Source organism: Saccopteryx bilineata, chromosome 5 (genome assembly GCF_036850765.1).
Source record: "Saccopteryx bilineata isolate mSacBil1 chromosome 5, mSacBil1_pri_phased_curated, whole genome shotgun sequence".
In the NCBI taxonomy this organism is placed as follows: Eukaryota; Metazoa; Chordata; class Mammalia; order Chiroptera; family Emballonuridae; genus Saccopteryx; species Saccopteryx bilineata.
In genome coordinates this window covers 202,898,343-202,911,670 of record NC_089494.1, presented here as the reverse complement: position 1 = coordinate 202,911,670, position 13,328 = coordinate 202,898,343, and the positions used below count along the sequence as shown (strand labels likewise).

General features: G+C 36.6%; 1 protein-coding gene and 1 non-coding gene across 3 annotated transcripts in view; one reads left to right on the top strand and one right to left on the bottom strand.

Moving 5' to 3' along the window:
- CFAP299 (cilia and flagella associated protein 299) overlaps window positions 1–13,328 on the top strand; it is a 725,440-nt gene that overhangs the window by 535,121 nt on the left and 176,991 nt on the right. The window lies entirely within an intron of this gene.
- Window positions 6,686–6,761, bottom strand: TRNAD-AUC (transfer RNA aspartic acid (anticodon AUC)). Its single transcript has one exon. It is a non-coding gene; the product is annotated as a tRNA-Asp (tRNA).

Genomic DNA, 13,328 nt, shown 5'->3' with positions numbered 1-13,328 from the left:
TGATTAATATAAACATCTAATATTTTCTTCATCTTCTATATCTGTTCACCTTGGCGCATTGCCGAGTCACTTGAAGGTTGCTGAAATACAGTTCTTGAATAATGATTAACATATAGTATGAGGTTAGTTTTCCATCTGGAGATTTTATATTACGTGCAAACTAAAATATGGAGGGATTTTGATTATGAAAACATCTAAAATTCTAGGACAAACAGACGAACAGTTATCATCTAATAGAAATATTCTGCTGGCTCTGTTCTGACCAGTGCTGGACAGGAAGGAAAGAACTTCAGTCCTCGGGTCTTTAGGGTGTCACCGAGGCCATTCTTACCACCAAAACCCTGAAAACTGAGCATGCCTGGAAATATCTTACTCCTATGTTGGAGTTACTTAAGTGCCAAGAATAAATTGATTTCTTAATATATTTAGGTAGGGGTTTGAGAAGAGAGGAGCATTAACTTCTAGAAACGACTATTGATTTCCACTAGAATCTGACCTGCTCTACACTTTAGATAACCTCATTAACTTGGGTAAAAGTTAATACTGATACAAAGTTACCTGATGTAGAATTATTAAAAGATGATTTTTGTTAATACTCTGATAAATTATTCTTCCCTAAACAGCCTGAGAGATCAATACTCAGTTGACTTTACCATCTGTGAATGAACAACCAAACATTATTAGGAATGTACTATGCTTCAGGATCTTTGGCATACATTTATTCTCCACATGGCTATTCTTTATCGCTGTCTCTGAGATGAGTAAACAGAAGCTCTGAATAAGAGAGAGTTATTGAGTGGGGCATTTGAATCCATGTTAACAGAATAAATTAAAAATAATAAAAATTAAAAACAAAAAACAAAAAAGAGTTGCCTAAGAAAAAACTCTTAGTAAGCAGACTTGGGACAAATTCTTGACTTTAAATCTAGAACTTATTGCATGTCAGCTAACTCCTCATCAAGCATGAAAATCTATCAACCTGTTCACACATTTATAAGCTTTATATTAACTCTTTCTGTAGGTTAGCCTTTCAATTAGACCAATAACCTAAGGGTTAATTTGCCTTTAAAAATGAAAATGTACCTTCTACCCTTACATATTTAACTTGTAGTGGACAGATAAAGTTAAATACTGATGTATCTGTTAGTATTATGGGAATCATTAGGAGGCTTGCTCGAGATTACCTTGATAAGTCCGAGTCTACATCACTATCTTTTCATCCCTTGATTATTTTTGCCTTTCATGTGAATTCTTGTTACAGTTCTTTTGTGCATAAGGTGAGATAAAATGTTATTTTTAAAAGTATGAATTTCCCAGGAGTGAGATGGGTGCAGCTTCTCAATTATCTTCTGGTTCAAACCACCACTTTGAAGTTTCATGGTTCACAGTACAACCCAGGTATATTTCACAAACTCTAAAGGGTTTGAAAGTCTCTGTCTTGCCTGACCAGGCAGTGGTGCAGTGAATAAAGCATTGGACTGGGACGTGGAGGACCCAAGTTCAAAACCCTGAGGTCGCTAGCTTGAGCGCGGGCTCATCTGGTCTGAGCAAGGTGATAAGCTTGAGCCCAAGGTTGGTGTCTTGAGCAAGGGGTCACTCAGTCTGCTGTAGCTCCCCCCCCCACTACCTCCAGTTAGGCTCATATGAGAAAGCAATCAATGAAGAACTAAGGTGTCACAACAAAAAAGTGATACTTCTCATCTCTCTCCCTTTCTGCTTGTCTGTCCCTATCTGTCTCTGTCACACAAAATAAATAAATAAATAAATAAATAAATAAATAAATAAATAAATAAGAAAGTCTCTGTCTTAATGGTCCAGTATGATTCTTTTTTTCCTATAGACACTGGGACCCATCTTGAACTGCAGTCACAATACCCAAGGCATACTGAGATGTATTTCCTAAAGGTGCCACAACCATTACATGTGAGCAAAGAACATTTATGTAATGAGGAGATTGGACATAGTTCACCCCAAATCCTATAACAGAAATGGTTTTTATGTTAAAATTCTAATGAGAACACTTATTTTAGGATATTTTTCTTGTTATTTAGAACAGTGTCCCCAACCCCCAGGCTATGGACCGGTACCGGTCCGTGGGCCATTTGGTACCGGTCTTCAGAGAAAGAATAAATAACATACATTATTTCCGTTTTATTTATATTTAAGTCTGAACAATGTTTTATTTTTAAAAAATGACCAGATTCCCTCTGTTACATCCATCTAAGACTCACTCTTGACGCTTGTCTAGGTCACGTGATACATTTATCTATCCCACCCTAAAGGCTGGTCTGTGAAAATATTTTTTGACATTAAACTGGTCTGTGGCCCAACAAAGGTTGGGGACCACTGCTTTAGAAAATTAAATTTAACAGGGTGACATTGATCAATAAGAGAACACACTGAAGACTATATAACTGAAACTTTATTGCGAACTTACATCCCCTCACGCCTCAAAACAAAACAAAACACACACACACACACAAGAAAAACTCTTAGTTTTCAATGACTGGATCTTAACTGGTTTAGAAGAACAAAATTTCAAGTTGTATTTTTTGATAGTTTCAGGTTTCATTATTATTCTAAAGAAAGAAAATGTGTGACTTAGCTGGTCTTCTTTTGTCTCATGGATATAAAAGACAAAATTTCCCTGCTATGATTGAGAGTTTCAGGACAAAAAAATATTTAAGTCAGTGAATTTCAAGTTTGCACAGACTGAGTCTAAATCCTAGCTCTGTTATCTTCTGGGGGATGAAGTTGGGCAAACGTTCAACCTCACTGATGCTTAGTTAAGGGGGTACCAGTGGGAATAATGATACCTACTTTCAAGAGTAGTAGTGAGGATCCAGTGAGAACATCTACATTAAGTACTTAGTACTGTTCTTGCACACAAGAGTTCTTTAATTTATATCAGTAATTAGAGCAGTTACTGAGATATAGTACATATTTTGATAAGGTAGAAATAAACTTTCCATGTACATTAGAAGCTAACACTGGAGTCTGGGAATGAGCGTGTCACTGTTGTCGAGGGAGTAAAAGGAACACATACTCTCCTACACCTTTGCAAATCTTCATAGGTACAAGCTGACTTTAGAACCAAAACAAGTCCAGAGATCATGGACAATGAGTAAAGAGTTGAAGGAATCACGCTATATTGTAACTTACATAAATGATCAATATAACATGTAGCATCCCATTGATAACGTTGAGACCATATTTCCTCACAGAATGAAATATCAACAAATATATGTGTAAAATGCATAAACTATTAGTTATCCACATGTGTTCTTAGATGCATACATGCGACAGTATTGAGGAACAGGGTTATCAAAAATATAAAAAAATCTTTGGCAAAGATATACTAAACAGAAAACATCCCCTATCAGTCAAAATGAATAACATGATGACTCAGTAAATTTTATCTGAAAATGTACATATGGTCATCATTTATTATATATAATTTTGTGAATATCTTGAAACTTTTCTCAGATAAAATAAATCAGTTTCCAATATGATAGTAACTAAATATAAATATTAAAGTCTAATTAAATTGAATTAAAATTTATTTCCCAGTAGCACTGATTTGGACCTATTAACATTAAAAAAAAAGAAAAAATACAATTTTCTCTATTCCACACTATTCATTTATTACAGCCCTTGCAGACAGCAGATTTGGTGTTACAAGTAAGTTGAATTATCTGAGTTGCAGTAGGATTTATTATTTTTTAAGTTAATTAAGTTTATTGGGGTGACATTGGTTAATACAAGTTTCAAGTATACATTTCCATGATACATGATCTTTACATTGCATTGTGTGCCCAGCACTCAAAGTCAAACCATCTTTTGTCACCATATACTTGGCCCTGTTTACCCTTTACTACACCCCAAACCTCTTCCCTGTGGTAACTGCAATACTGTTTTCTATGAGTTTCAGTTTTACAGTCCACATATGAGTGAAGTCATAGGGTTCTTAGGTTTTTCTGATGATTTATTTCACTTAGCATAATATTCTCAAGGTCTACCCATGTTGTCATAAATGACAGTATTTTATCTTTTTTATGGCTGGATAGTATTCCATTGAATCTGTATATACCACATCTTCTTAATCCAACCATCTATCAGAGGATACTTTGGTTGTTTTCATGTCTTGGCTACCATGAATAATGCTGTAGTGAACAGAGGGTTGCATATAATTTTGCAAGTAAATATTTTCAAATTTTCTGGGTGGATACCCAGGAGAGGGATTGCTGGGTTATATGGTAACTCTATTCTTAATTTTCTGAGAAACTACCATCCTGTTTTGCATAGTTGCTGTACCAGTTACATTCCCACCAACAGTAAATAAGGGTTCTGTTTTCTCCATCTCTCTAACACTTGTTATTACTTGTCTTGTTGATAATAGCCATTTGAACAAGTGTGAGGTGGTATCTCATTGAGTTTTGATTTGCATTTACCCAATAAGTAGTGAAGTTGAACATCTTTTCATATATCTGTTGGCCATTTGTATATCTTCTTGGGAGAAGTGTCTGTTCAGGCCCTCTGCCCATTTTTTAATTGGACTGTTTGTTTTGTATTGAGTTTATGAGTTCTTTATGTATTTTAGATATTAACCCCTTGTCAGAGCTGTTGTTTAAAAATATCTTCTCCCATTTGGTTGGCTGCCTTTTGGTTTGGTAACAGTTTCTTTTGCTGTGAAGAAGCTTTTTAGTTTGATAGAGTCCCATTCATTTATTTTTGCCTTACTTTCATTAACTTTGGAGTCAAATTCATAAAGTCTTCCTTAATATCAAGGTCAATAAGTTTAGTACCTATGTTTTCTTCTATGTAATTTATTATGCTTTTGTATTAAATTCCTAAACCATGACTGATAGACAATTAAGTACTAAAACATACTTCCCAGAGATAAGGACTTTTGGAGAAGGTAGAAATGCATAAAATTCAAAAAATTCTGGGTGAATCATAATGTTGATATTTGATGCTGTCATTATGGTGATCACAAATGTTAAGCTATTTCATTTTTTTAAGCCTATTTCACTTAAATGTTATTTCTGTAGTGGTTGTGGGTTTGTGACAGTATTGATAGGTCAAAGGTTACTAAGTAAATCATACCTAGAATTTATTTCTTTTTAAAAAAATATATTCCTACATAAATAAAGACTCTGGCCCTGGCTGGTAGGCTCAGTGGTAGAGCGTCAGCCTGGCGTGCAGAAGTCCCGGGTTCAATTCCCGGCCAGGGCACACAGGAGAGGCGCCCATCTGCCTCTCCACCCCTCCCCCTCTCCTTCCTCTCTGTCTCTCTCTTCCCCTCCTGCAGCGAGGCTCCATTGGAGCAAAGATAGCCCAGGCGCTGGGGATGGCTCCTTGGCCTCTGCCCCAGGCGCTAGAGTGGCTCTGGTCGCAACAGAGCGGCACTCCGGAGGGGCAGAGCATTGCCCCCTGGTAGGCGTGCCTGGTGGATCCCGGTTGGGCGCATGCGGGAGTCTGTCTGACTGTCTCTCCCTGTTTCCAGCTTCATAAAAATACAAAAAAAAAAAAAAAAAAAGACTCTGTTGGGAAATGTTTCTTCAGAAAGATTTCCTACATTTATATTTTCCACAACCAAGTTTCCGCAGGCAAATTTGAATTTTTGCAAGATCACCATATATACATGTACAGCTCTTAAATATTTTGGAAAACCCAGTCATTTAAAATTTTGTGTATATTTAGCTGTGCATCAGAGGGAGATTCTGAGTTTGGGTCTTCCATAATGTTTATGTAAAAGTAGGAATCTAATGATATCTAATTTGTTTATTTTCTTATCATGTAATTGAGGGACACCTATGTCTTATCCAATAACAAAAACAATGAACTTTGAGCTCCAGTTGGCTCAGTGGTAGAGTATCGGCCTGACGTGAGGGAGTCCCAGGTTCAATTCCCAGCCAGAGCACACAGGAGAGGCGCCCCTCTGATTCTCCACCCCTCCCCCTCTCCTTCCTCTCTGTCTCTCTCTTCCCCTCCCCTAGCCAAAGCTCCATTGGAGCAAAGTTGGCCCGGGCGCTGAGGATGGCTCTGTGGCCTCTGCCTCAGGCACTAGAATGGCTCTGATTGCAGCAGAGCGATGCCCCAGATGGGCAGAGCATCGCCCCCTGGTGGGCATGCCGGGTGGATCCCGGTCGGGTGCATGTGGGAATCTGTCTGACTACCTCCCCGTTTTCAACTTCAGAAAAATACAAAATAATAACAATAATAATAATAATTTGCATTATACTAAATGAGTGACTAACTTTTGACACTGTGGTTTTGAGAACTTTCTATTCACAAGTTATTCCTTCTCCCCACAAAAAAGCATTAAGAAATAAAATCTATGAATAACAAATGTAATGTATTGATTTTTTTTTTTTGCATTTTTCTGAAGCTGGAAACAGGGAGAGATAGTCAGACAGACTCCCGCATGCGCCCGACCGGGATCCACACGGCATGCCCACCATGGGGCGACACTCTGCCTACCAGGGGGCGATGCTCTGTCCATCCTGGGCATCGCCATGTTGCGACCAGAGCCACTCTAGCGCCTGAGGCAAAGGCCACAGAGCCATCCCCAGTGCCCGGGCCATCTTTGCTCCAATAGAGCCTTGGCTGCGGGAGGGGAAGAGAGAGACAGAGAGGAAGGCGCGGCGGAGGGGTGGAGAAGCAAATGGGCACTTCTCCTGTGTGCCCTGGCCGGGAATCGAACCCGGGTCCTCCGCACGATAGGCCGACACTCTACCACTGAGCCAACCGGCCAGGGCCTATGTATTGATTTTTATCAATAAGATGGGTATCTTTATCACTTCACTCTAAAAACTTCAGTAAAATTCAAATAAAGGAAAAGTTGCATTGTTAGTCATACTTTTAAAAAGAATGGTTGCCAGGATGCTGATAGGCTGTTCTAAATTCAGATACATAAGAGAGAATAAAGGCTGTATTTTAGAGTATTTGTTCCAAGTCAGTTTTTTGCATTGTTAAGCCAGACTCATGGTAGGCAGAAGAAATCATAGCAGGCTGTCTGTCACATTCCACTTACCACCCATGGATTGCAGATTCTTCTCAGGTTCTGTGCAGTTATGGCATCAATGGAAGAGGAACAAGGAGAGCAAAATAGATTGTGGATCAAATTGGAACAAGCAATCCTTTGTGCAAAAAGAAGTCCCTCTGACTTTCTCAAACACAGGTTAAGTAAAATCTCAAAATCATTCTGTGCAAAGCACTCTTTGCTTCCTCACATTTAAGCTCTTGTGAAGTTCAGTAGAAATATAATCCTTATGTTTCCGATTCATTTTCAGTGAATTCAGCCCAAGAGTGTTTTGCAAGCACTTTTTGATGTCAGAGAAACATGTTGTGTTGTCTCTAGAAAGCTATTTTTTATTGAAGCAGGAAGTCACAAATTAGTATAGAAAACATAACACTCTTTTCAAAACATGATTTAAACTTGCAAAGTAAATTAGCCTAAAACTTGTCAAAATATGATTGTCTTATTATCATTTGAATTAATGAGTCTGAAACATTCTTATCTCAAATTCCTGGTATGTTTTACAACAGAAAGACTAGTTGCATGATTGTAGGAATAAAAAGAGAATATAAATAACTAATTTTAAATTTATTTTGAATGTAATGAAACAGAGGTATTAGAACACATTGGCTTCTTGCTTTTAAAGCCTGGCTTTACTGAAAATATGTCTTTAGAAGGGTGGGTACTTTGAGCTGTGGTATATATGATTATAGTATTGTTTATTTTTCACTTTTTATTCTCATTCTATCATATTTTATTTTTTAAAGAATAATAGAATTATGGGTCTCTAACACATGCCTTTAACCTAGTTTCATTGTTACCTAGATGATGTCATTTTGTTCGTGGTCATCTCTGCACATTTTAGATATTCCCTCCACCATCTTAGAAATTCCCAGATGTACCCCACTCTTTCTGCCATCCAAACAGTCTTTGATATTTGAAACCTCCAAAGTTTGGCAGAAATTTTAGGAAAATGATCACTTTTAAAATGAGCCCTACCATGCCTTCTTTTTATTTCTTTCCATCTCCCTCACTTAGTATAATTTGAAAAGATTATGCTGTCCTTAACTTAGCCTTTTCTTAATATAAGCATTTTGTGCCCATTTAACTGTAATGAATTTCATGAGGCTAGAAATATTACATAATTTTTAAAAACATGCAATATGTAAGAAGTTGCCATTCTAAATTATGGTACTTGCATTATTAATTTGTATAAATTTAATTAACTTTTATATTGAAATCTCTCATTAACCTTAAACAAATACCTAGAAACATCCTTTACTAACAAAAAGTTAAATGGCAAGAAAGCTGATATATATATATATTTAAAGGTGTATCAAATATCAATAGTATGCAACAGAAAAACAGATTTAGCTCAAACCCTTATATCATCAGCACATTAGAGTTTAAATAAATTTTTGAAATGTACATATATAAGCAGTGATGAAGACATAATTTAAAACAAATCTGTTTGGCCTTGGCCAGGTGTCTTAGTGGATAGAACGTATCCCAAGCTGAGGTTGCGAGTTTAATCTCCAAACAGGGCATATACGAGAAGCAACCAATGAATGCACAACTAAGTGGAACAACAAGTCAATACTTCTCTCTTCCCCTTCCTCTCTCTCTCTCTCAAATCAAAGAAAAAAAATCTGTTTGATTCCAAATTCTATTTATGTTCTGTAATTTTACAAACCCTTATTAACTACATGTGCAGTTTGTGGGAGAACTCACTGTCTGTTTTTGGAGATAGGTGTATACCAATGCTTGCAATATAGTGCAATAAGGGTAAATCATTAACATGCCTAGAGATTTGAGAACATCATCAGTGAAGAAGTGACCAGTGATTTACCCTGGACAGATCAGAGAAGAGCTCCTTTAAAAACGTTGCAATAAGTTGAAATAATATTACTAGTATTTCACCGAGGATATCAGAGATGAAAAGGCTTTCTAACAAAGAGATGAAGGTGTTTAGAAGTCCAAATTGTGTAAGAGCAGCACAGAGGCTGGGTCACAGAATGGAACACAGGCTGATTCCGTGACTAACTAAGAGATTGACAAAGAAGGAGGAAGCTAGAGCCAGGGAAAGCTTATACCTATCCTGTGGATCATTTCAATCTAATAGGAACACAACACCAGTTATATATGTACTTTTAAATTTTCTAGTAGCCACATTGAAAATGAGAAGCCACATTAAAAATTAATGACAATTAATTTTAATAATAAATAAATTTTAAATTAAATTCAATAACAATAATTTAATTAACTAGAACACATAGAATATAATACATTGCATTTTATACATAAAATAATGTATTTTATTTAACTCAATATATCTAATATATTGCAATTTTAACATATAATCAAAATAAAATTATTAATGAGATAATTAAATTTTTTATACTAAATTGTCAGGTTTCCATGTATATTTTACACTCGTGGCACATCTTTTTTTTTTTTTTTTTTTTTTTTTACAGAGACAGAGAGAGAGTCAGAGAGAGGGATAGTCAGGGACAAGCAGACAAGAATAGAGAGAGATGAGAAGCATCAATCATCAGTTTTTCATTGTGACACCTTAGTTGTTCATTGATTGCTTTCTCATATATATGTGCCTTGACCGTGGGGCTACAGCAGACTGAGTAACCCCTTGCTCAAGCCAGTGACCTTGTGTCCAAGCTGGTGAGCTTGCTCAAACCAGATGAGCCCCGCGCTCAAGCTGGCGACCTCGGGGGTCTCAAACCTGGATCCTCCACATCCCAGTATGACGCTCTATCCATTGTGCTGCCACCTGGTCAGGCACACTAGTGGCACATCTTAATTAGAATTAACCATATATCAGGTGCTTACTAGCTATTGGTCTAGTGGCTACCATACTGAATAATTCAGCTACAGAAAATAACATATATTAAGCAGGGGGATAATATAACCAATTTTTGTTTCTTTGCTAGCAGTTTGAAAAGTAGATTAAAATGGACATATTGGAGGAAAGAGATTCCAACTGGAGTGTGAGAAGCTATTGCAGTAGTCTACATAAGGATGAATAGCGCCTGAGTAAACCAAAGCAGTGGTCATGAGAATGGCATTAGAAGGTGGATTGGTAGTAGAGCTTAATGAACATTATTGATCAATTTGAAGTGGCTATGAGGGAGCAGGAGGCCCCAAGGATGATGTATCATTTCTGATCTAAAGAGAATCATGGTTGGTTGTCTCATTAACCCAAATATTTTATATTTGACTCTGTGTAACATAGTAGAGAGATTAAGAGAACAGACCTGGATATACTCTTCTTGGGTTTGAATCTTCTCTCTAACAGTTATTAGCAGTGAGTCTTTGGGCAAGTTACTTAATCTCTCTGTACTTTAGTTTTCCCTTCTGTAATATGGAGATAATGGTAACGTGCCTTCCTCACAGGGATGTTGGGAGAATTAATTGAGTTAATAAATATAAAGCATTTAGAGAAGTACTTGGCATACTGTAAGTGTTAGCTACAACTTTAATCACTTGAAAATTGACCATTTTTGTGTAACTTATGGGTTCATAACACTCTAATAACCCCAAAATTCAATTAATTAGAACACTTACAATTTTTCTAGATAAATAAGAATTTGCTGATTTGTTTTTAACCCTTACATCTAATAGTGGAATCATTAACGATGTTAGAAAAATACCTTTAAAATGGCATTACAAATAATTTTGTGAATATAATGTGGCATATTTATTGTCAGTATATTATTAACAAATGTAATTGAACTTAACATTTACAATACTCTTATCCCTACAGTTGCATTAATTTCTGTTGTGGTTTGTGACATTTTCATGCAGGTGATACATAAATTTAACCATTCAACCATTTGTCTCTATTAGGCTTCTCTGCTGTCTAGATATTTCTACTGATTTGTTGTTATTTTAAATATTCCTTTTATGTATTATTCACATAATATATCTCTACATAATTTCAATAAACAATAATGACAACAAAGACGTGTTGGTTCCTGCTGGTGGAAGTGGCAGCCTTTCCAAAAGCACTGATGGAGACAGGGCTGCCACAATATCCGTTCATGCACAACACTGGCTTCTCCTTAGATGGTTGGATATTACGGACATCTAAATCCTATTAGATGGTAGAAGGTGTCAGAACATCTCTAGAGTATATCTTGTTAATTTTTCATCATCTCAAGATGTTATCTTTTCTGTTAATAATTATAAAAATATAGCCTGACCAGGCAGTAGCACAGTGGATAGAGCATCGGTCTGGGATGTGGAGAACCCAGGTTTGAGACCCGGAGGTCGCCAGCTTGAGCGCGGGCTCATCTGGTTTGAGCTAAGCTTGGAATCAAAGTTGCTGGCTCGAGCAAGGGGTTACTCGGTCTGCTGAAGGCCCACGGTCAAGACACATATGAGAAAGCAATCAATGAATAATTAAGGTGTCGCAACGAAAAACTGATGATTGATGCTTCTCATCTCTCTCCGTTCCTGTCTGTCCCTATCTATCCCTCCCTCTGACTCTCTGTCTCTGTAAAAAAAGATAATAATAAATAAATAATAATAATTATAAAAATATAGACTTAATTAAGTATGCTTTGAATATTAGAAAGAATTATGTTTGGACTCATTCATGAGGTGTTGAAATTGTTAAATGAAAGATGGTGAGTTATAGATATAAAGTTGCACCAAATGCTTCTTCTCTTTTTTTTTTTTAAATTATAATTTTATTTTTTTAATGGGGCGACATCAATAAATCAGGTTACATATATTCAAAGATCAATAAGTCCAGGTTATCTTGTCGTTCAATTATGTTGCATACCCATCACCCAAAGTCAGATTGTCCTCTGTCACCTTCTATCTAGTTTTCTTTGTGCCCCTCGCCCTCCCCCTTTCCCTCTCCCTTTCCCCCCTCCCCCCGTAACCACCACACTCTTATCAATGTCTCTTAGTTTCACTTTTATGTCCCACCTACGTATGGAATAATGCAGTTCCTGGTTTTTTCTGATTTACTTATTTCACTTCGTATAATGTTATCAAGATCCCACCATTTTGCTGTAAATGATCCGATGTCATCATTTCTTATGGCTGAGTAGTATTCCATAGTGTATATGTGCCACATCTTCTTTATCCAGTCGTCTATTGACAGGCTTTTTGGTTGTTTCCATGTCCTGGCCACTGTGAACAATGCTGCAATGAACATGGGGCTGCATGTGTCTTTACGTATCAATGTTTCTGAGTTTTGGGGGTATATACCCAGTAGAGGGATTGCTGGGTCATAAGGTAGTTCTATTTGCAGTTTTTTGAGGAACCACCATACTTTCTTCCATAATGGTTGTACTACTTTACATTCCCACCAACAGTGGATGAGGGTTCCTTTTTCTCCACAGCCTCTCCAACATTTGCTATTACCTGTCTTGTTAACAATAGCTAATCTAACATGTGTGAGGTGGTATCTCATTGCCGTTTTGATTTGCATTTCTCTAATAACTAAAGAAGGTGAGCATCTTTTCATATATCTGTTGGCCATTTGTACTTCCTCCTGGGAGAAGTGTCTGTTCATGTCCTCTTCCCATTTTTTTATTGGATTGTTTGTTTGTTTGTTGTTGAGTTTTATGAGTTCTTTGTATATTTTGGATATTAGGCCCTTATCTGAGCTGTTGTTTGAAAATATCATTTCCCATTTAGTTGGCTTTCTGTTTATTTTGTTATCAGTTTCTCTTGCTGAGCAAAAACTTCTTAGTCTGATGTAGTCCCATTCATTAATTTTTGCCTTCACTTCTCTTGCCATTGAAGTCAAATTCATAAAATACTCTTTAAAATCCAGGTCCATGAGTTGAGTACCTATGTCTTCTTCTATGTACTTTATTGTTTCAGGTCTTATGTTTAGATCTTTGATCCATTTTGAGTTAATTTTAGTACAGGGGGACAAACTGTAGTCCAGTTTTATTCTTTTGCATGTGGCTTTCCAGTTTTCCCAGCACCATTTATTGAAGAGGCTTTCTTTTCTCCATTGTATGTTCTTGGCCCCTTTATCAAAAATTATTTGACTATATATATGTGGTTTTATTTCTGGACTTTCTATTCTGTTCCATTGGTCTGAGTGTCTATTTTTCTGCCAATACCATGCTGTTTTGATTGTCGTGGCCCTATAATAGAGTTTGAAGTCAGGTATTGTAATGCCCCCAGCTTCATTCTTTTTCTTTAGGATTCCTTTGGCTATTCGGGGTTTTTTATAGTTCCATATAAATCTGATGATTTTTTGCTCTATTTCTTTAAAAAATGTCATTGGAATTTTGATGGGAATTGCATTAAATTTGTATATTGC